At 39.0% G+C, this 19,653-nt stretch overlaps 1 long non-coding RNA gene across 1 annotated transcript; it reads left to right on the top strand.

Moving 5' to 3' along the window:
- The first annotated feature begins 105 nt into the window (after positions 1–105).
- On the top strand, positions 106–13,330 carry Gm41059. Its single transcript, XR_873955.2, has 3 exons — positions 106–339; positions 9,066–9,164; positions 13,047–13,330. It is a non-coding gene; the product is annotated as a predicted gene, 41059 (long non-coding RNA).
- Positions 13,331–19,653: the final 6,323 nt, after the last annotated feature.

Genomic DNA, 19,653 nt, shown 5'->3' on the forward strand with positions numbered 1-19,653 from the left:
CTCTTTTCCGTCTCATAGAGTCTAATTTTTTGAAAATAAAATAAAAGATATTTTAAAAAGCCATGGGTACCCCATGCTGACGTATAACAGGGAATGTAGAAGAACAAGTCTCTGTGTTTCAACACAGATTGGATTTTGCCCACTGAGATCTTCAGCTTGCTCTGCCTCATTTATCATTGAGATGGGCTTCACAGTGTCAGAAGCAACCGCAGCAGGTGGTGTACAAAGCTGATGGCTGGTGGTCGAATGCACCAGATGTCCAGCCAAAGCAGACATGACCAAAAGAACCTGGAAGGAAAGCAACAGAAAGGAAGCATTCAGGGAATGGAGCAGACACTGGTAAGACCTTCCCCACTTGGCTTTAAAGAAATAGAGTCACCATTATTCCATGGCCAAGAGAATGTCATGTCCAGAGGAATTATTTTAAATAGATTCTGAAGCTGACAATGAAGCCCTGACAGGTGGTTGAGCTGTGTTCCCAGTTGGTGAAAAGGTTTACAGAACAGAACATGGCTGGTTCCTCCAAGATCTACAAAGGGAAGATCTAGAGACACACTTTCCCACTTCTGCACTCGTCCACCACCCAGGAAGATCCTTAAGTGGCTCTGTTACTAGTGTTTACCAACTGCTTTAATAACTTAGGATTTAAAAGGGCGGATCTGAAAGAAGAGGCTGGGCTGGAACTTGGAAGGCAGTCAGAAATCCAGCCTGGCAAGTCTAATGGTTTGTTTTCAGCCTTTATTTAACCACCTTCTGCTATCAAGAAACCTACAAGTACTCTGGGGAAGTTTATACAGAAGGAAATGGAGAAAGTGTACATTGTTTCTGAGTTGTTTTGTTAAGACTCCTGGATGGCAAGGGTGTGTGTTTTATAATTATGAAAGTTTGCTCAGCTTGTAGATATGTCGTAGGTTTCACTCTGACAGCCAACCAAGATCCGGTAGCATGCCGTGCCACCTTAGAAAAGCAAACGCTCGAGAGCCCTTGAATCATCTTAAATTCTGCCCTTGTGATGGCTATAAATGAACTTGGCTGCTATCCAACGTAGGCCAGCGGAGAGAACATGCCAGGGGGAAATGTTTTTGTCCGTGCTGGAATGACCAGCTGTCACTGCGTGCCAGCAAGTGGAGGGCACAGAATTGGCGGATCTGTGGGAATAAGCAAACAGTCCTGCTTTCTCCACAGAAACTCATTTCCCTCTGCTGCATATTGACAATTGTGAGCTATGTTTGCAAAGTGGTTTGTGTGCAAGCAAAGCATCCAGGAGGGGAGAGGCGAATGTTTACCCCAGCAGGTCTTAGAAGTGCCAGCTTCTTCACAGAAACACAGATTAACACATTCCCAAGCACCAATATAAGTAAAGATTTGGGCGTTCCTGTATTAGGGGAGGAAAGGGTAAGAGATATAACTTTTGGGTGTGGGATAGATACATGTGATTGTTTAAATTAGCTTGATCAGACCCTACATTAGCTTTAATTCAGTCTGGTCTTTAGTGGATCTATGTTTAAAATAGCTTCCTACCGGTTAACCACACTGTTAGATTTCGTCTTGAATACCAAGAATATCAAATTAATTACTGTGAAACTAATTCAATATAACCCCTGGACTGCATTAAAATAACTTTATAGTCTGTGTTAATATTTGAGACCTTGATACATAGGAGCAGTTGAAAGTACTAAAGCAAGGATATTATTTAAAATAAAATAATTGAATGGAGGAATTTTTTTTCTTTCCTAAGTTTTAAGAAGGAACTATTTTTATTAGGTATGTTGTTTCCATATTAGATGACTTAAAATAATTTAACTGTTTTTAACAGTCCAGAAAAATAGTAATGACTGGCATATGTATGTATATATATCATGCACACAGATAGTCAAGTATGTACGAGGGTGATTATTTTTAACACAGGTTTTAAATGGAGAGTCTAGACCATGTTATCTCCTTTTTCCATGAACAATTCCTACAGTGACATTTGTTATGCACTAGTTTCTGTTCTAAGTACACAACACATATTGACTTATTTAATTCTTTGGCAAACCTAAAAGATATATGTGATTTTTATACCTACTTTACTTGATGGAGTCACCAAAGCTCAAGTATTTAGTAATCTGCAAGATCTCACATTCTACCAAGCAGCAATATGGACGTTAGCGATTAGAATGTCTTCCTAGGAAATCTTTGCCCTGGGCTACGTTACCAACCGGCAAGTCAAGAGGTGAAGTATACCCCTGCATTAGAGTGAAGCCATATCCTTTCAGGTTTCTCCATCATCACTCTGTCAAGCAGGCTTCCTGTTTATTGGTACTGCCACACAATTACAACTAATGTTCCCTATGGAAAATTCACAGGAAGATGCTAAGCTCTATTGGAACCGTTAATGACTGGATAACACTTAATATGATCTTCATAGTTGAGAGGTTAACAGTGAATATAATAGAATTAACCTAATAAAATCTGCTGTGAACTTGAACTCTCTGCTCCAACAGGCCACATCAAAGACATATGGAGTACTTAGCAAGCTTGCTGTCAGCTGATTCCTTTAACACCGTGAGAACCTAGGAACTGGAGAGCTGGCTAAGGTGCTTCAGAGCATTTGCTGTCTTTAGAAAGGACCCAAGTTCAGCTGCCAGCAACCACGTGGCAGCTCATAAGCACCTGCAACTCCAATTCTAGGGAATTTGATGCTCTCTCTTGTCCAGTCTGTCTCTGTGTCTGTGTCTGTGTCTGTGTCTGTGTCTGTGTCTGTGTCTGTCTGTGTCTGTGTCTGCGTCTGCGTCTGCGTCTGCGTCTGTGTCTGTCTGTCTCTGTGTCTGTGTCTGTGTCTGTCTGTCTCTGTGTCTGTGTCTGCGTCTGTGTCTGTCTGTCTCTGTGTCTGTGTCTGTGCCTGTCTGTCTCTGTGTCTGTGTCTGTGTCTGTGTCTGTGTCTGTGTCTGTGTCTGTGTCTGTCTGTGTCTGTGTCTGTGTCTGTGTCTGTGTCTGTGTCTGTGTCTGTGTCTGTGTCTGCGTCTGCCTCTGCCTCTGCCTCTGCCTCTGTCTCTGTCTCTGTCTCTGTCTCTGTCTCTGTCTGTCTCTGCCTCTGTCTCTCTCTTTCTCTCTCCACATATACACACATACACACAGACAGAGACAGAGAGATAGAGAGAGACAGAGACTAAAAGAAGAATTTATCAATGATTTTATTCTTTTGATAGGGGATCTTTCTTACTGGTTTGGGTAGTAACTACCAGTTTATTTTTAAAACAATGTACACAAGCATTGCTGTGTCTCTTGAGCCTTCCCATGAAAGTCCTTTCCAGCTTGAATGGTAGGAGGTGGGAGTAAGGAAAGAGTTAGGAGAGGAGAGGAGCATGTATAGGAACAGTGGAAAGAATACGTTTTCACTCAGTGTTTTGTTTTTGACGTCCAGTGCTCTGGTGACAGAGCTCTCTAACCTGCTCATTTGTGGTCATGAAGTACTTTAGAGACTTTGTCTATCACACTGCATCTTATTTTCACAACAGAGCATGGGCCTAAAACTATATCCATCTACCCAGCTTTTCTATGGAAATACAATCCTTTTTTTAACGACAATAGAAACGTCTGTATCATGTGCCTATTCTAAATTCCAATTATGATAGTGATGAATTCAAATATTCCTAAAAGAATAGTGACATTCTATCTGCAGTCTGGGAGAGAATAATTTCAGAATTCTTTTTTCTTATGTGTGAAATATGTATATGAATATATATATTTATGTATATATAATATAGCTATTCAAGTTATTAATATTCACTATATATTATTTATTTTATTAATCATTACTTTCATTAATCATTATTATTTTCATTAATCATTCCATTCACTATTTCTTAAATGATACCCTCCTTCCTGGTTACCCCTCCACAACCGTCCCATCCCATCCCATCCATCCTCTCCCCCCTCCCCTTTGCCTCTATGAAGGTGCTCCCCCATCTATCCACCCACCCCTGCCAAACTGCTCCAGCATCCCCCTCCACAGGACCAAGGCCATCCCCTCCCACTGATATCAGACAAGACCATCAGGACTCTTAATCACAGGTAGTTGGAATGGTGATTGTCCTTTTAATATGAATAGACATTTGTCTTTAGTATCTACTTCATGGGTCTGAGGCCTCAACTCAGATTTGTAAGAAGTATGAATTCTTTCACTTTGAGAACTTGAATTGTCATCTTTTTGTTTTGTTTTGTTTTGTTTTGTTTTGTTTTGGTTTGTTGAGCCACAAACCTACCAGACAAGCAGGACTTTTAGACCACACTCTCTCTCTTTAAGAATTTTCTCATTCTTCATTCCTAGTCTTCTAATCAGCTTTGGTGCAGGGGGCAGCCCTTTCAAATTACAGCGCTCCCTGTTGTTGGGGATAAGACAGAACCCATGCATCACTGTGGTAATTTTGAGTTTCCTAAAGTATTAACAGGAAGACGCAGCCTTTGACCTGCAGAGATGAGTATCGTTCTGATCTCTTTGACTTGTTCTTACCTGTTACAACCCATTTCCTAATCTTTTCTATTAATTGTAACTTCTTAGCAATCCATGGTAAGTCTAGGCAAAGGCTTGAGCTTTTGGACTGACAAGTCATTTCTACCTTTAGCTGTAAAAGGGAGGGACCATCAGGAGTGGAAGGGAGAAGTCTGAGAAAAAAAAGTGTGGTCAATAAAATTCCCTGGTTTGTATGCTGACAGGCAGTGGAACATGATTGCGAGAGGATAGACTCTGAATCCAGGCCATAGCAACTGACTTAGCCTACAAACAGAGTCGCCTCCAGTATATTTTTGAGTCTCTGTCCAATTCTCTATCTTTATAATGTGGATGATGCTAATAGTATCATGAGAGGCTTATATCTATCATATATTGTTTTTAGACTTAAAACACACTATCTGGCACAAATAAATTCAATGCCTCAATTAATCGCAACTAGTATTTCTATGATCAAAAGTCATGTTGTTCATTTATTCTTAATAAGGAAAACCTTTTAATCATGAGCCAGATTTGTCCTATTTCTTTCTACAATTTACAAATTAGTGTATAAGTGAAATATGATGGGTTCTCAGACTCAAGAAGGATTTATTTAAGCTTCAGGAACTGGCCAAGGGCTCTCAGTTGAAAGCCCATGGCGACTGCATTAGAAAATGCCTTAATTTTCTCTTCACAGAAAGAGCAGAGAACATTCTTGTTATTTCTCATGGGGAGAGGCAGTAAAATGAAAGCAATTCTTTGAAAACTAAGAAAATACTCCATAGTACCTTTACAATTATATGCATATTTAGAAATTTATTTGAAGGGACAATAGCCTAAACATGTTGTGTTTTATTAAAGGATTAGTCAAAAGCAACACATTGCGCTCATTGACTTTCTTCACTCTTAATTCAAATATTACCACTTTGTAATTTTCAAGCAATTAATATAGCCAAGACAAGTCTCCATTAGAAGGTGATTTTGATTTATAACTTTCAATCAAATATTTATATAGCTTTCATGTTACCCATTTAATTTTTATAGCATTGTGGGTGAAATGGTATAAGAGCAGGGAATGATTTATTACAAATCAGAATGCTGTAAATCACTAACAAAAAGAAAACATGGCTTGATTTTATGAACTGGATAATCACAAATGGTCACAAGTTTATTAAAACCCAGGATTAGTCCAGCTTCAAGTGAGAACACTGTAAAGCAGATAGTTCTCAGAAGTTCTTCTGATCATATGCCTCTGGTCACGTCCACCTCCACCTTGCTCCCTTGCTACACACAGGCAGCCTGTCTGCCATGGGCAATGGCAACAGCCTCTTAACTTTTTATCAGCAGCCGGAAGGATTCTAATGAAACATAAAAATGGTGTCTGATTTGTTTATTAGCTCCCTACTCTATCCGTGAGAGTTGGAGATTTTGCTCTGATTCACAAAGCCACAGGTGATTTGAGTCTTAGGATTATCTACTACTAACTCAACGGGCTCTTCCTTCTCACAGAGTCTGGTCTCTGCTCTTGAGAATGGCTTTTGTCTTTGAGGAATCTCTAGCTGGGATCTTTCTCCTATGCTCTCATAATTCACTCTTTCTTGTTGTATCTCTAGTCCAAAGTAACTGTTGCAATGAGGTCTTTCCATCCTGTAAATGTCTTATCATCCCAGTCACTTCTCTCTTTTCAGCTTTCTGCTGATTCAGGTCTCTTAGCATTTACCATAACCAATACTTTTAGGGGACCTCCACAAAGGTGAAGGGTGTTTCTCTGTCTATTCATTGCTAAATCCCTACTACCAGGCATGTAGTAGGAACTCAAGGAATCTGTTTCATGAATGAATGCAGATAACATGTGTGCACGTGTGCTGAACCTCCTTGATGGAATATCTTACTTAATTTGACTACAATTCTCAAAACTGGCTTATATTTTATCGGGATGGTTCTGACTGGTATTGATAAGCTGTTGGCAAATAAGTTGGCATAGGAGAGCAGAGTAACTGTAGAGAGGTGGCAAGGAGTCGTCAAATGTTTAGCAAAACCCCTCAACAAAATAAGAACAGAGAGCGAGAGACTGAGCAAGCTTACTAATAAGCTGCTGAGTAGCGGTCACTGTCTTTAGATGATATAGGTTCATACTTAAGGGCTGGACTTTATTGTACCTCGATTGCAGATACTAAAGCAGCCAGCATGGCTTCACAGTGACTCTTGCAAACAGCAACCTGTCAGTTTAATACCTGACACTTAGAAAGACATGCTTTGTACCTGGAGAATCAGAACCTGAGAACTTCATCAAATATCCTGAAGCATGTGACACATCATTAACAGTTTTTTGATATATTATAATTACCCAGGGGCCAACTACTCACTCTGTGTGTGTGTGTGTTTCAGATAGATATCTATATCTCTAATATGTTAAGATAACATGATAGATAAAGGATTTACAAAGAAACTATTAAGTTTTTCTATTACCTGAATGAAGAACTTGAATTATGGTTTTGTTTCTCCTGTTTAGAAAACAAATGAAAATATTAAGAACCATATCTTTTTCTCTGCCTAAGGTAAATTTTAAGAGAAAGAAAAGGGGGTAGAGGAAATAAGGAGAAATCGCAAAGTATAAATACCACCCTGAAGGGTGCATGAATTTCATAAATAATTTCTTTAAGTCCCATAACATTCTGAGGACTGACTCTGACATTTTTGGATTTGGTGTGTAATTAATTTGACAACATAAGCCCATCCTTTGGGTTGCCCTGGAAACCAATTTTGGTAACATAAAGAAGTGCTAGCTGTTAATTGGTATTCAGAGTTAGTAGCTGGTGTCTTTGCTTCTGTCTCCATGGTAACCTAGCTGTCACGTTTTTATCCCTAACATTGTGGTAAGATTTCAGATGCATGAGTCTTAATGCACATGTCTGTAGTCTCTGGCACAGTGTCTTCTTCTTATCTGTGATTGTGATCATTTGGAAGATGTTAGGGTTGTCGTTGAAAAGTGGTTGCTCTGGGAAATTTTATTTCATCAGCTCTTCTGACCTCCACATGGTGCAAGAATCCATAGCATCCATTTTGGAAGATGGATGCATTTATTTGTGGTTGTTGGTTGTCTACACTCTGTGTGTGTGTGTGTGTGTGTGTGAGAGAGAGAGAGAGAGAGAGAGAGAGAGAGAGAGAGACAGACAGACAGACAGAGACAGAGAGAGACAGAGAGAGAGACAGAGAGAGAGACAGAGAGAGAGACAGAGAGAGAGAGACAGACAGAGAGATAGACAGAGAGAGAGACAGACAGAGAGACAGACAGAGACAGACAGCGACAGACAGAGACAGACAGAGACAGACAGAGAGAGAGAGACACACACAGAGAGAGAGAGAGAGAGAGAGAGAGAGAGAGAGAGAGAGCTGAGTGTTTAAATATAAAAACAGGGTAATGATGTATAAATTAGGAATGGTTGCTCAAGGCTGTTTATCTGAGAGTAGAGATAATATTACATTTGAGGAATAAATGCTAAGTTAGAGAAATGAGACATTTCGTGTTTTGAAAGAGTATTCTCACATTGTGTTTGGATAATGTAGAGATACCTCATGAACTTAATGTGTAGCAATTTCTTCTTTATCAAAATGCAAACCCCCACTATTTTTAATTATCTTTCCTCAGTTTTTCTACTTATTAAACTGTACTTTGATTTTACTCTTTTAAAATTTCACTCATCTTTTCTAAATCCTTGGATGTAATACAGTTATTTACTAACCATCAATGACTAGCTAGGCAGTTGGTCAATCTGGAAAATTATGCTAGAGATATATGAAATGGTTTGGACACTGTAACAGTTAAGTTACACCTTTTAAGACCAACATCCAGACTGAAATAGATGCAGCATTATCTTTCAACATGAGGTTTAAGTCTGGCCTTTCCATAAACCAGTTTTTAGACCACTAGGGGAAGAAAAGTACTAGCAAAATTTAAAACACAAATTAAAAACAAAAACAAAAAAACAGTATGATCAAAATTATGGCCAAAATCATTATGGCTAACTGAGTGCATGGGAGGTCAGTGGTGTCACTTGTTTCACCATGTAAATGTTCTTACCGTGGCTCATTGCATACTTGCTTTATGGAACTCTGCCAAGACATTAATGTTCATCTCTCACAAACCAGCTCTAAAATAATACCACTTGTTTCAACCATTTTTGTGAAGTTTTGATAAGCTTTCCAAGATGAAATGCCAGCCTCAAAGATTCAGCTTTTTGTCTTCTCAAATGACTTTATCATTTCTGTTATTTTTAAAAGAGATATAGCTCATATAGTATGACATGCGTACAGTTTTCTTTTCTGTTTTTAATGCAACTCATGATAGACACCATATCTTATAGTTAAGTTTAAATATTTGCATATATTTGCATATGAGGTGGTATTAAAATGTACCCACAATTCTTGGATACTCCTCCGTTCATTTTGTGGATTCCATTTCATTTTCTTTTGCCAGTGAATTGTACCTAACAATGTGTTTCTGTGGATGGCATATGGTAGAAATGTCTGTAGACCAATTCTAAAACTGTATCATTTAAAAGTATTTTTATTTTGTCCTTGCTCCTTCTTTCAGAAATTGGACTTTGGAAAAAAAGCTATCAGCACATTTGGCAGCTTCCATGGAAAGGTCTATGTGGCCCAGAACTGAGGTCTCTGGCCAGCAATCATGTTGGTGAGCCATCTTGGAACTAATTGTGACACAACATGCCTCATGTCTTCTGATGTATGGTGTTATAGTTGCCATATTGATTATAAGCTCAACTAATTGCTCTTATTCCAAAGCACCAGCTAAGCTGCTACCAACACTTAGCCTATGGATAGTGGGATATTATTAATGCTTAATCTTTTAATCCACTAAATTCTGAAGTGATTTGTCATACAGCCACAAAAAATGGAGCATATTTCATATTAGTCTAAAAACATAAGGGGTTCATTAGCATTTGGGTTTAATTATGGAATGTAGCAAGCATGTAGGAGAACACATTAATATTCTTAAGCATTGACAGAGAGCTTCTAATGCTTTCAAGAGGAAGCTGCCATTTGAATTTGCCATTAATGACCTATTTACTGGGTATTAATGGCTTATCACTGTCAAGGACTTTCTGTGATGTATAGATATCTCAAGCCGTTTCTGTTAATGAGCCACTTGATCAGCAGTGATCTGCGACGTCCGTGGGGAGATGGGATTATATATAACCCAAAGATTGGCGTCATTAGATCCCTGGCACTGTGTAAGCTTAATTAGCAGTGTCATATCTGTCCGAATCCCTGGAATCCCAGCTACTAAAGCCAAGAGCCAGCTCTTCGGCTTTATGGTGGTCACTGATGCAAAGGAGAGATGATATATATTTTCTTAAAGGCAGTAAATCCTCTTATGATTTTTTAATACGTTTTTAAAATAGAAATGTCATTGAGATGCATTTTTTTTTAAAAACTTAAAGCTTTAAATGAGTCTTTCCTGTTCATAGGGGTGACCTACAAAGAAGTAGATAAATTATTTAAACCCTGAAGAATACTGCCTTGAATTTCATACTTTAAACGACAGATTATTTGGCTTAACGGAACCAGAAATATGGCAAGTTCTCACATGCTTCTGAGGAGAAATAATGTCTCTCAAAGAGCCATAATTTTAACTTGATAACACTTAGCAGCACAGCGGTAGTTATTAATAATGTTAAAGAATGGTATTTGGGAGGAAAAAAATAACTAAAATAAACCTTGATTAGCTAAGTCAAATACTAAGTGAAATACATTAAAAGTGCAAATCACCCTGGAAGCACAAGTAGCGAATACACAGAGCTTTGCTAGAGTAAGAAGAGCAAGGAAGAGAGAGACATGGGCTCATGTCCCATGTGTCTAGGTCAAAGGTGCTGCACAGCTTTGTTCTATAGAAGATGAAAACATGAGTCCAGATGAATCAATACTAAAATTTTCTTAACAGGCTGAATTATTTCTAGCTCTCAGTAATGTTCTTCACTTCCTTCAATTCCCATTTTGCTAGGAAGAAGTTGTGGTTTTTGTTTGCTTTGTAGCCAAAGAAGAGGCTGATCTGGCTATGTGATTACCTATATTTAATGTTTGTCTCTCCTCCCCATAGTTTATGCTTTGAAGCTAATTAATTTTTAAAAAAAGCATTGCCTAAGGAACCAGCTATTCTCCTACACTCATAGCAACAAGAACTCCGTTTCAATTAAAGCATCTATTTTATTAATGCTTGGTGACAAACTGCTTGATGACAATAATTTTCTTAATTCTTATTATTCTTATTAATTCTTCTTGCTATAAGCCTGTTAGCAGAATTAAGCAGTAGATTATGAAGGGGAATGTGCATTCTAATATCTGTAGGCTTACATTGCTGAAAGTAGCAAGATCCACACTGGCTTCTATTCGGGTTTTGGATAAAACCATTGTCTTCCCAGAACTCAGTCTCAGGGGAAGACAGGCATGCCTTAGAAGATACATTAAGAAACTAATGATGCTGTGATGGACAGGCACAGTGCAGGGACACAGAGAACGCCATTAGCTTCTCTCCTGGGAATTGTCACCAGGGGAGCTCCAAAGGGGGCAAATCACTGCTAGGAACTGAAAATAGGATGAAGTTAATGCAAGAGGTGAGATTCAAGAAAGGATAGGAATGCATAATTTGCCAGTCTATTCTTTTTTAAGAGTGGATACATAAGGAAGAATGGATGGATACATGAGACCAAACAGTTCGGTTCACAGGTTCACCATGACCAAGATGTAGAAAGGTATAATTTAGAGAATGTAGTGAAGGCTTGAAAAAGTTGGGTAGAACATGGTCTTTAAAGGTAAGAAATGACATTATGGAAACATAAAATGCATAAATAATATTTTGGATTTGAATTTTCATCTCACGTATGCATGCTATTTTTTTTTTAATAAGAAGGTTCCATGTCTGCAGGAGTTCCATGGTGGGCCACATTATAGTCATGTTCTCTGGAATACCACATTGAAAATACTTATAGAAGTTTTTGATAATTCTCAAGTATAGGCAGCAGAAAGCATGATTGCTGTAGTAGTTTAGGTGAAAAAGGTCTTTTACGGGCTCAGGCATTGAACGCTTGGTTACCGTTGGTAGTGCTGTTTGAGAGCATACAGAACTGAGGGCAGACTTTGAGTTTTTAACTACAGCTACTTCTAGTATATTTTCTCTGCTTCCTGTATGCCGTTTGGATGGGATCTCACAGATTTCTGCTCTTGTCACCTGCCTTCCCAGCCATGATGAACGTAAAGCTCCCTGGAACCGCAAAGCCAAACTAAACTCTTTCTTAAGTTGCCTTTGGTCATGGTGTTTTACAGAGCAACAGCAAGGTAGCTGATAAAATCATGAAGATGATATGCTACAGAAATGAATGATAAATCTTTTCTGTCTGCATTCTAAAGTACTTTAAATAGCGCTTTCTCCCAGTTTGGGTCCAGCATCTACCGTTGGAACATTTAGCCATGGTAGGGAAGCAGAACCACATGGTATGAGAAAGTTGCTGCCTCTGAGATAGGGAACTGGGGCTCCTAGAGGGAAAAGGCCCATTGTAATCTGACAAACCAGCTCAGGTTCCAGGGGAGGTGGGGCGGAGAACATGGAACATGCTTTGTTGGGATGCATTGTTCAAGCTAGAAGGGTACCAGTTGTTCAGATGGTATCACATGTAAACTGGACAGGCAAGCACAGGTGACACAGGCTGTCTTCAAATATTCAAGGATCTAGTAGCCTCAATAGTAGTCTTCCATTTAAGATAAAACATCATATAAAAATTTGGAATTGGCAGGAATTTTTTTTTCCAGGAACGATTTGGTCTGCAGTCAAAATAATATCCATCATGTTTCTTTGCCTTTGTGTGCTAATGAAAGGGTCTCTGCCTCCCTAAAAGTGTTAAACACAGTGTAACATGACAAGGCACAAGAGAAATGAAGTGAAACTTATTTTATAGACATTAATTTTATATCTGCATAGCTATACAGAGCCTGTGTAGATGTCAGATGTTTGACTGGAGTTCAGTCAGAGCAATAAAGTCCTAGCTGGGTTCCTATACCCACAGTGACTTCATTTTAATGGGTTTTTGTTCCTCTTTTTTACTTCTTAAACTCCACTAAGATTTCTAGCAGTGTGTGGCATTTATAGAAGTTTGTCAGAATTTTGGTGCAGACTACCAATATATTTCAATATTATCTCTCTCTCTCTCTCTCTCTCTCTCTCTGTCTTCCTTGTTCAAATAAATAAATTTTGGTTGGCACCTATCATCATGCCTCAATATGGGATTTTGGAACACATTAGACCAAATGAAGAAAAATTAAGATGCAATGATTTTACTATGAAGTGCTCCCCAGAACTTATATTAAAAGCTTTGGCCCAAAGCTAGTTATTCCATTAATAGGTGGTTGGGTCATAAGATAGTTGGCTATTGTAATGGGCTATTCATTTGATAAGCTCAAGCTGAATGATTATTGGAAAGTAGGGCCTGGTTGAAAGAAGATGGTTCATGGAGCTGAACTTTTGAAGGCTGCATCTTTTTCTTCTGTTCCTTTTTCTTCCTAGAAGCCATGAAATGAGAATTGTAATTCCATTGCACTCCCTGTTAAGATGCACTCAGAGAGGAAAGCTAAACGGTCATGATCTGAACACCCTGGATCCATGAGTCAAAATGACTCTTCCCTGGTGTTGTTTCTGTCAGTTATTCCGTCACAGTGATGAAAAACTGACTATCAAGAAGGCAACGTCCACCTCCCTCCCTCCTCCAAACTCATGTGCTGTATCTCAAAGACAATTATTCTGAAATTGTCAAAAACATTTTTGGAGAAATATTTTTTTTAACTTTCAAACTTGGTTGTTTTCATATAAAATATGTATGTAAAAGATGATATAACAATTTTCAATAAAATGTAATTTTATACAAAATTGTTCTTTCTGTCATGCAAATTCATGCAAGGATGGTTCTCAGTGTACAGGCTGAAGGGAGCATGAATTCCATGTCTGCTGTGTTCTGGGAAGATCCTAAGTTGCACATAAGACTTAGTTCACACCCTGAACAATGGTTCTCAACCTTCCAAATATTCAACCCTTTCATATAGTTCCTCAGTTCCTTATGTTGTGATGGCCCCCAACTATAAAATTATGCCATTGACATTTCATAACTGTACTTTTGCTACTGTTATTGATCATAGTGTAAATACCTGATATACAGGATATCTGATATGCAAGTCCTGGGGGTGATTTCCAACCACTGAGAACTGTTGCTCTAAACCTAAGATATTCTGCTCACATAAGATTTTAAGCCCCCTTCTGAAGACAAGGAGGGGGAGCAAATGCAATAGTAACTGTGGAATAATACTGATGTCCTTCAAAAAAAGAAGAGGAGGAGGAGAAGGAAGGGTAGAGAAGGAGGAGGAAGAGGAGGAGGAGGAGGAAGAGGAGGAGACCGAGGCACACAGACTGATGTCCAGACAAGTAGAGTCAACATTGACAGAAAGGAAACTGTGGTGACAGAAGGGTAGAAAGCAATGTACAGGGAGGGTCTGGAAAACTCAAACCATCCCTTACAGAGCAAGGCAAGTTACCTTAAGTAAGATAGGGACACTAGAGGTACAGAACAGGTGCAATAACTCTGAAAGCTTTGTAAGGCAAGAGGTGCAAGGACTGGGATGGAACTCAGAGAACACAATCCAGACCTTCAGGAAACCAGAGAACAATCAGTCCTGCTAAGGACCTGGTGCATTCTGACCCCTCATCAGGCAGGAGGAAGCAGACTTTTTAGAGTGTTCATATTTTCAGAGATAATAGGAAATGAATGGAATGTTCAGAATAGCTGGCGAATAGCCAGATATGGTGACTGTCACACACCTGTAGTCTCAGTTACTTGGAACACTAGGACAAAGGTATCATTTCAGCCCACATATCTGAGGCTAGCCTGGCAATAGAGTGAGACATATCTTAGGAGCCAGAACAAAAGATGTCAAGTGTAATTTTAAACCATAGTGAAAAAAAATGACATTTCAAGGTGAATGATTGTGTCCTTCTGGACTGATTTGAAACAATTCCTAACAGGAGATATTTGGTGCCTGAGGGGGCAACTGGTAACATCTAAAGCTCTTTTTAGTTCTGTATGCCTTTAGAGCACTGAGGTACTAGGCAGCTCTCAGTAAAGCAGAGGTCATGGATTCTTCAAACATCAGAAGGCACATAGGCCAGCCTCCCACAGCAAAGAATTAGCCACATCAGACATGATATAGGTTCAGAATTGAAAAATACGAACTGACAGTATTCTTAAAGATTCTAAGAAGCTAGTACAAATTTAGAGAGTTTCAGAATTTCATCATTATTTGTATTTTTCAATAAATGTGAATGAATATAGTCACATGCACTAAGGCAGTGTCTTTTACCCTTCCTAATGTTGTGACCCTTAAATATAGTTCTTCATGTTGTTCTGACCCCGACTATAAAATTATTTTGTTGAACATTTCTTTAAGGGCTTCTCGGTTCTTTGAGTTTCCTCAGGTGAGAATTTTCTGTTTAGCCCTGTTCCCCATTTTTAAAATAGGGTTAATTGTTTCTCTGAAGTCTAACTTCTTGAGTTTGGGATATTAGTCCTTTTTGGGATGTGAGATTGATAAATATCTTTCCCCAATATGTTGGTTGAAGTTTTGTCCTATTGACAGTGTCTTTTGCCTTGCAGAAGCTTTGCATTTTCATGAGGTCCCATTTGTCAATTCTTAATCTTAGAGCATAAGCCATTGGTGTTCTGTTCAGGAACTTTTTCTCTATGCCCATGTATTTGAGGATCTTCTCCATTTTCTCCTGTATAAGTTTCAGTGTATCTGGTTTTATTTGGAGGTTCTTGATCCACTTGGACTTGAGCTTTGTACAAAGAGATAAGAATGGATCAATTTGCATTCTTCTACATGCTGACCACCAGTTGAACCAGCACCATTTGTTGAAAATGCTGTCTTTATTCCACTGGATGGTTTTATCTTAGTGTGACTCTAAACAAGCAAGTGAAAGATCTGTATGAAAAGAACACGATTGTGGATACCGGGAAGTGCTTGCTGATGGAAGCCTGATATGGTTGTTTCCTGAGAGGCTCTGCCAGAGCCTGACAAGTACAGAAGCGAATGATTGTAGCTAACCATTGGACTGAGTGAGGGGAGCCCCAATGGAGGAGTTAGAGAAGGGACTGAAGGAGGTGAGGGGGTTGGCAGCCCCATGGAAAGAACAACAGTGTTAACAAGCCAGAATCCCTCCAGGAGCTCCTGTGGACTGGGCCACCAACTAAAGAATACACATGGCACTGGCCACATGTGTGGCAGAGGACGACCTTGTTGGTCATCTGTGGGAGGGAGGCCATTGGCCCTGAGGATGATCAATGCCCCAGTGTAGGGGAATGCCAGAGCAGGAAGATGTGAGTGGGTAGGTTGATGGGGGAGCACCCTCATAGAGGCAAGGTGTTAGGAGATGGGATAGAAGGTTTCCAAAGGGGAGACCTGGAAAGTGGGAAATATTTGAAATGTAAATAAAGAAAATATCTAATAAAAATATTTTGTTGCTATCTCATAACTATAATTTTGCTACTGTTATAAATTGTAATATAGACAGGAATTTAGGGGTAGCCTAGGACTGGAGCTTTCCAGTTTCCCTCGGTGTCTGGAGCTGATCCTCTGCAAAATATTTTGTTGCTATCTCATAACTATAATTTTGCTACTGTTATAAATTGTAATGTAGACAGGAATTTAGGGGTAGCCTAGGACTGGAGCTTTCCAGTTTCCCTCGGTGCCTGGAGCTGATCCTCTGCCACAGGGCTCCACAGCCAAATAGTGCCTGGAAGGAGTGAGCCTCCCAGGAGTGTGGACAGGCCTGTGGCCACAGGTAGGAGCAGCACTGCTGCTCAGAGGAACCCGCCCAGAATCCTCAGGACACAGGAACCAAGAGACACCCTGGGACAGGAGTCTGCTGATTTCATTTCCTTCCGCACCCAGAGTGGCTCCTGTGAGCTACATACACAAACACAGCCAGGAGAGAGCTGGTCTCCCAGGAGTGCCTACACACCTGTGAACGCAGGTAAGACCACCACTTTTCTTCAAATGCCTGGCCCAAGAGAGACTCACCCATAGCTATCAGAACACAGGAACCCAGGATCAGCTGGGGACAGGATCATTCTGGTCTCCCTCTGCACACCAGAGCTGACCCTGTACCACAGCTCTCCATAACTAAATATCTCCAGGATAGAACTCGTCTTTCAGGAGTATTGACACACAGGATTGCAGGACTGACAAGCCACAGTCAGAGACAGCAAGACCAGCTAACACCAGAGATAACCAGTTGGCAAAAGGCAAGCACAAGAACATAAGAAACAGAAATCAAGGTTACTTGGCATCATTAGAATCCAGTTCTCCCACCACAGTGAAACCTGGTTACCTCAACACACCAGAAAAGTAAGACCCTAATTTAAAATCACATCTAATGATGATGATAGAGGACATTAAGAAAGACATAAAGAACTCCCTTAAAGAAATACAAGAGAACACAAGTAAACAGGTAGAAGACCTTAAAGAGGACACACAAAAATCCCTTAAAGAATTACAGGAAAACACAATCAAATAGGTGAAGAAACTGAACAAAACCATCCAGGATCTAAAAATGGAAATAGAAACAATAAAGAAATCACAAAAGTAGACCACACTGGAGATAGAAAACCTAGGAAAGAGACTAGGAGTCATAGATGCAAGCATCACCAACAGAATACAAGAGATAGAAGAGAGAATCTTAGGTGCAGAAGATACCACAGAAAACATTGAAACAACAGTCAAAGAAAATGCAAAATACAAAAAAAAAAAATATCCTAACCCAAAACATCCAGGAAATCCAGGACACAATGAGAAGACCCAACCCAAGGATAATAGGTATAGAAGAGAGAGAAGACTCACAACTTAAAGGGCCAGTAAATATCTTCAACAAAAGTCTAGAAGAAAACTTCCCTAAGCTAAAGAAAGAGATGCCCATGAACATACAAGAAGCCTACAGAACTCCAAATACATTAAACCAGAAAAGAAATTCCTCCTGTCATGTAATAATCAAAACACCAAATCCACTAAACAAAGAAAGAATATTAAAAGCAGTAACAGAAAAAGGTCAAATAACATATAAAGCCAGACTTATCAGAATTACCCTAGACTTCTCACTAGAGACTATAAAGGCTAGAAGATCCTGGACAGAACCCATACAGACCATAAGAGAACACAAATGCCAGCCCAGACTACTATACCTAGCAAAACTCTCAGTTACCATAGATGGAGAAACTAAGATATTCCATGACAAAACCAAATTTATACAATATCTTTCCACAAATCCAGCTCTACAAAGGGTAATAGATGGAAAACTCCAACACAGGAGGGAAACTACACATTAGAAAAAGCAAGAAAGTAACCTTCATTCAACAAACTGAAAAGAAGATTACCACATAAACATAAAAATAACATAAAAAATAACAGGGAGCAACAATTACTATTCTTTAATATCTCTTAACATCAATGGACTCAATTCCCTAATAAAAAGAAGACATAGACTAATAGACTGGATACATTAACAGGACCCAGTATTTTGTACTGCAGTGTCAAAGACAAACACTACCTCAGAGCAAAGGGCTGGAAAACAATTTTCCAAGCAAATGGTCCCAAGAAACAAGCAGAAGTACCCTTTCTAATATCAGGTAAAATCGACTTTCAAATAAAAGTCATCAAAAAATAAGGAAAGACACTTCATACTCATCAAAGGAAAAAAAATCTATCAAGAAAAACTCTAAATTCTGAACATCGCTGCTCCAAATTCAAGGCCACCCATATTCATAAAAGAAACTTTACTAAAGCTTGAAAGCACACATTGCACCTCACACAATAATAGTGAGGGACTTCAACACCCAACTTTCATCAATGGGCAGAGCAGATAAATACAACCTAAACAGATACCCAGTGAAACTAACAGAAGTTATGGACCAAATGGATTTAACAGGTATCTGTAGAACATTTCATCCTAAATCAAAAGAATATAACTTCTCAACCCCTCATGGTACCTTCTCCAAAATGGATCACAAATCAGACAAGAAAATTGAAATAATCCCATGCCTCCCATCAGATTGCTATGGATTAAGGCTGGTCTTCAATAGCAACAAAAACAACAGAAAGCCCACATACAGATGGAAGCTGAACAACATTCTATTCTCAATGATAACTTGATAAAGGATGAAATAAAGAAAAAAAGAAAGACTTTTTAGAATTTAGTGAAAATGAAGGTACAACATATCCAAACTTATTGGACACAATGAAAGCAGTGCTAAGAGAAAAACTCATAGCTCTGAGTGCCTCCAAAAAGAAATTAAAGAGAGCATACACTAACAGCTTGACAGCACACCTGAAAGCTCTAGAACAAAAAGAAGCAAATACACCCCAGTGGTGTAGACAGCAGGAAATAATCAAACTCAGGGCTGAAATCAGCCCAGTAGAAACAAAGAGAACTATATAAAGAAGCAACAAAACCAGGAGCTGGTCCTTTGAGAAAAACAAGCAACCTGATAGATAAACCCTTAGCCAGACTAACCAGAGGGCACAGAGACATTATCCAAATTAACAAAATCAGAAATGAAAAGTGAGACATAATAACAGAAACTGAGGAAATTCAAAAAATCATACAATCCTACTAAAAAAGTCTATACTCAACACAACTGGAAAATCTGAATGAATGAAATGGACCAATACCAAATACCAAAGTTAAATCAGGATCAGATTAACCATCTAAACAGTCCCATAAGCCTTAAAGAAACAAAAGCATCCATAAAAAGTCTCCCAACAAAAACAAATGCAGGATCAGATGGTTTTAGTGCAGAATTCTATCAGACCTTTAAAGAAGACCTAATACTAATAGTCTTCAAACTATTCCACAAAATAGAAACAGAAGGAACACTACCCAATTCATTCTATGAAGCCACAATTACACTGATACCGAAACCACACAAAGACCCAACAAAGAAAAAGAACTTTAGACCAGTTTCCCTCATGAATATCGATGCAAAAATACTCAATAAAACTCTTGCCAAACGAATCCAAGAACACATCAAAATGATCATTAACCATGATCAAGCAGGCTTCATCTCAGTGATCCA

Source organism: Mus musculus, chromosome 13 (assembly GCF_000001635.26).
Source record: "Mus musculus strain C57BL/6J chromosome 13, GRCm38.p6 C57BL/6J".
NCBI classification, from domain to species: Eukaryota; Metazoa; Chordata; class Mammalia; order Rodentia; family Muridae; genus Mus; species Mus musculus.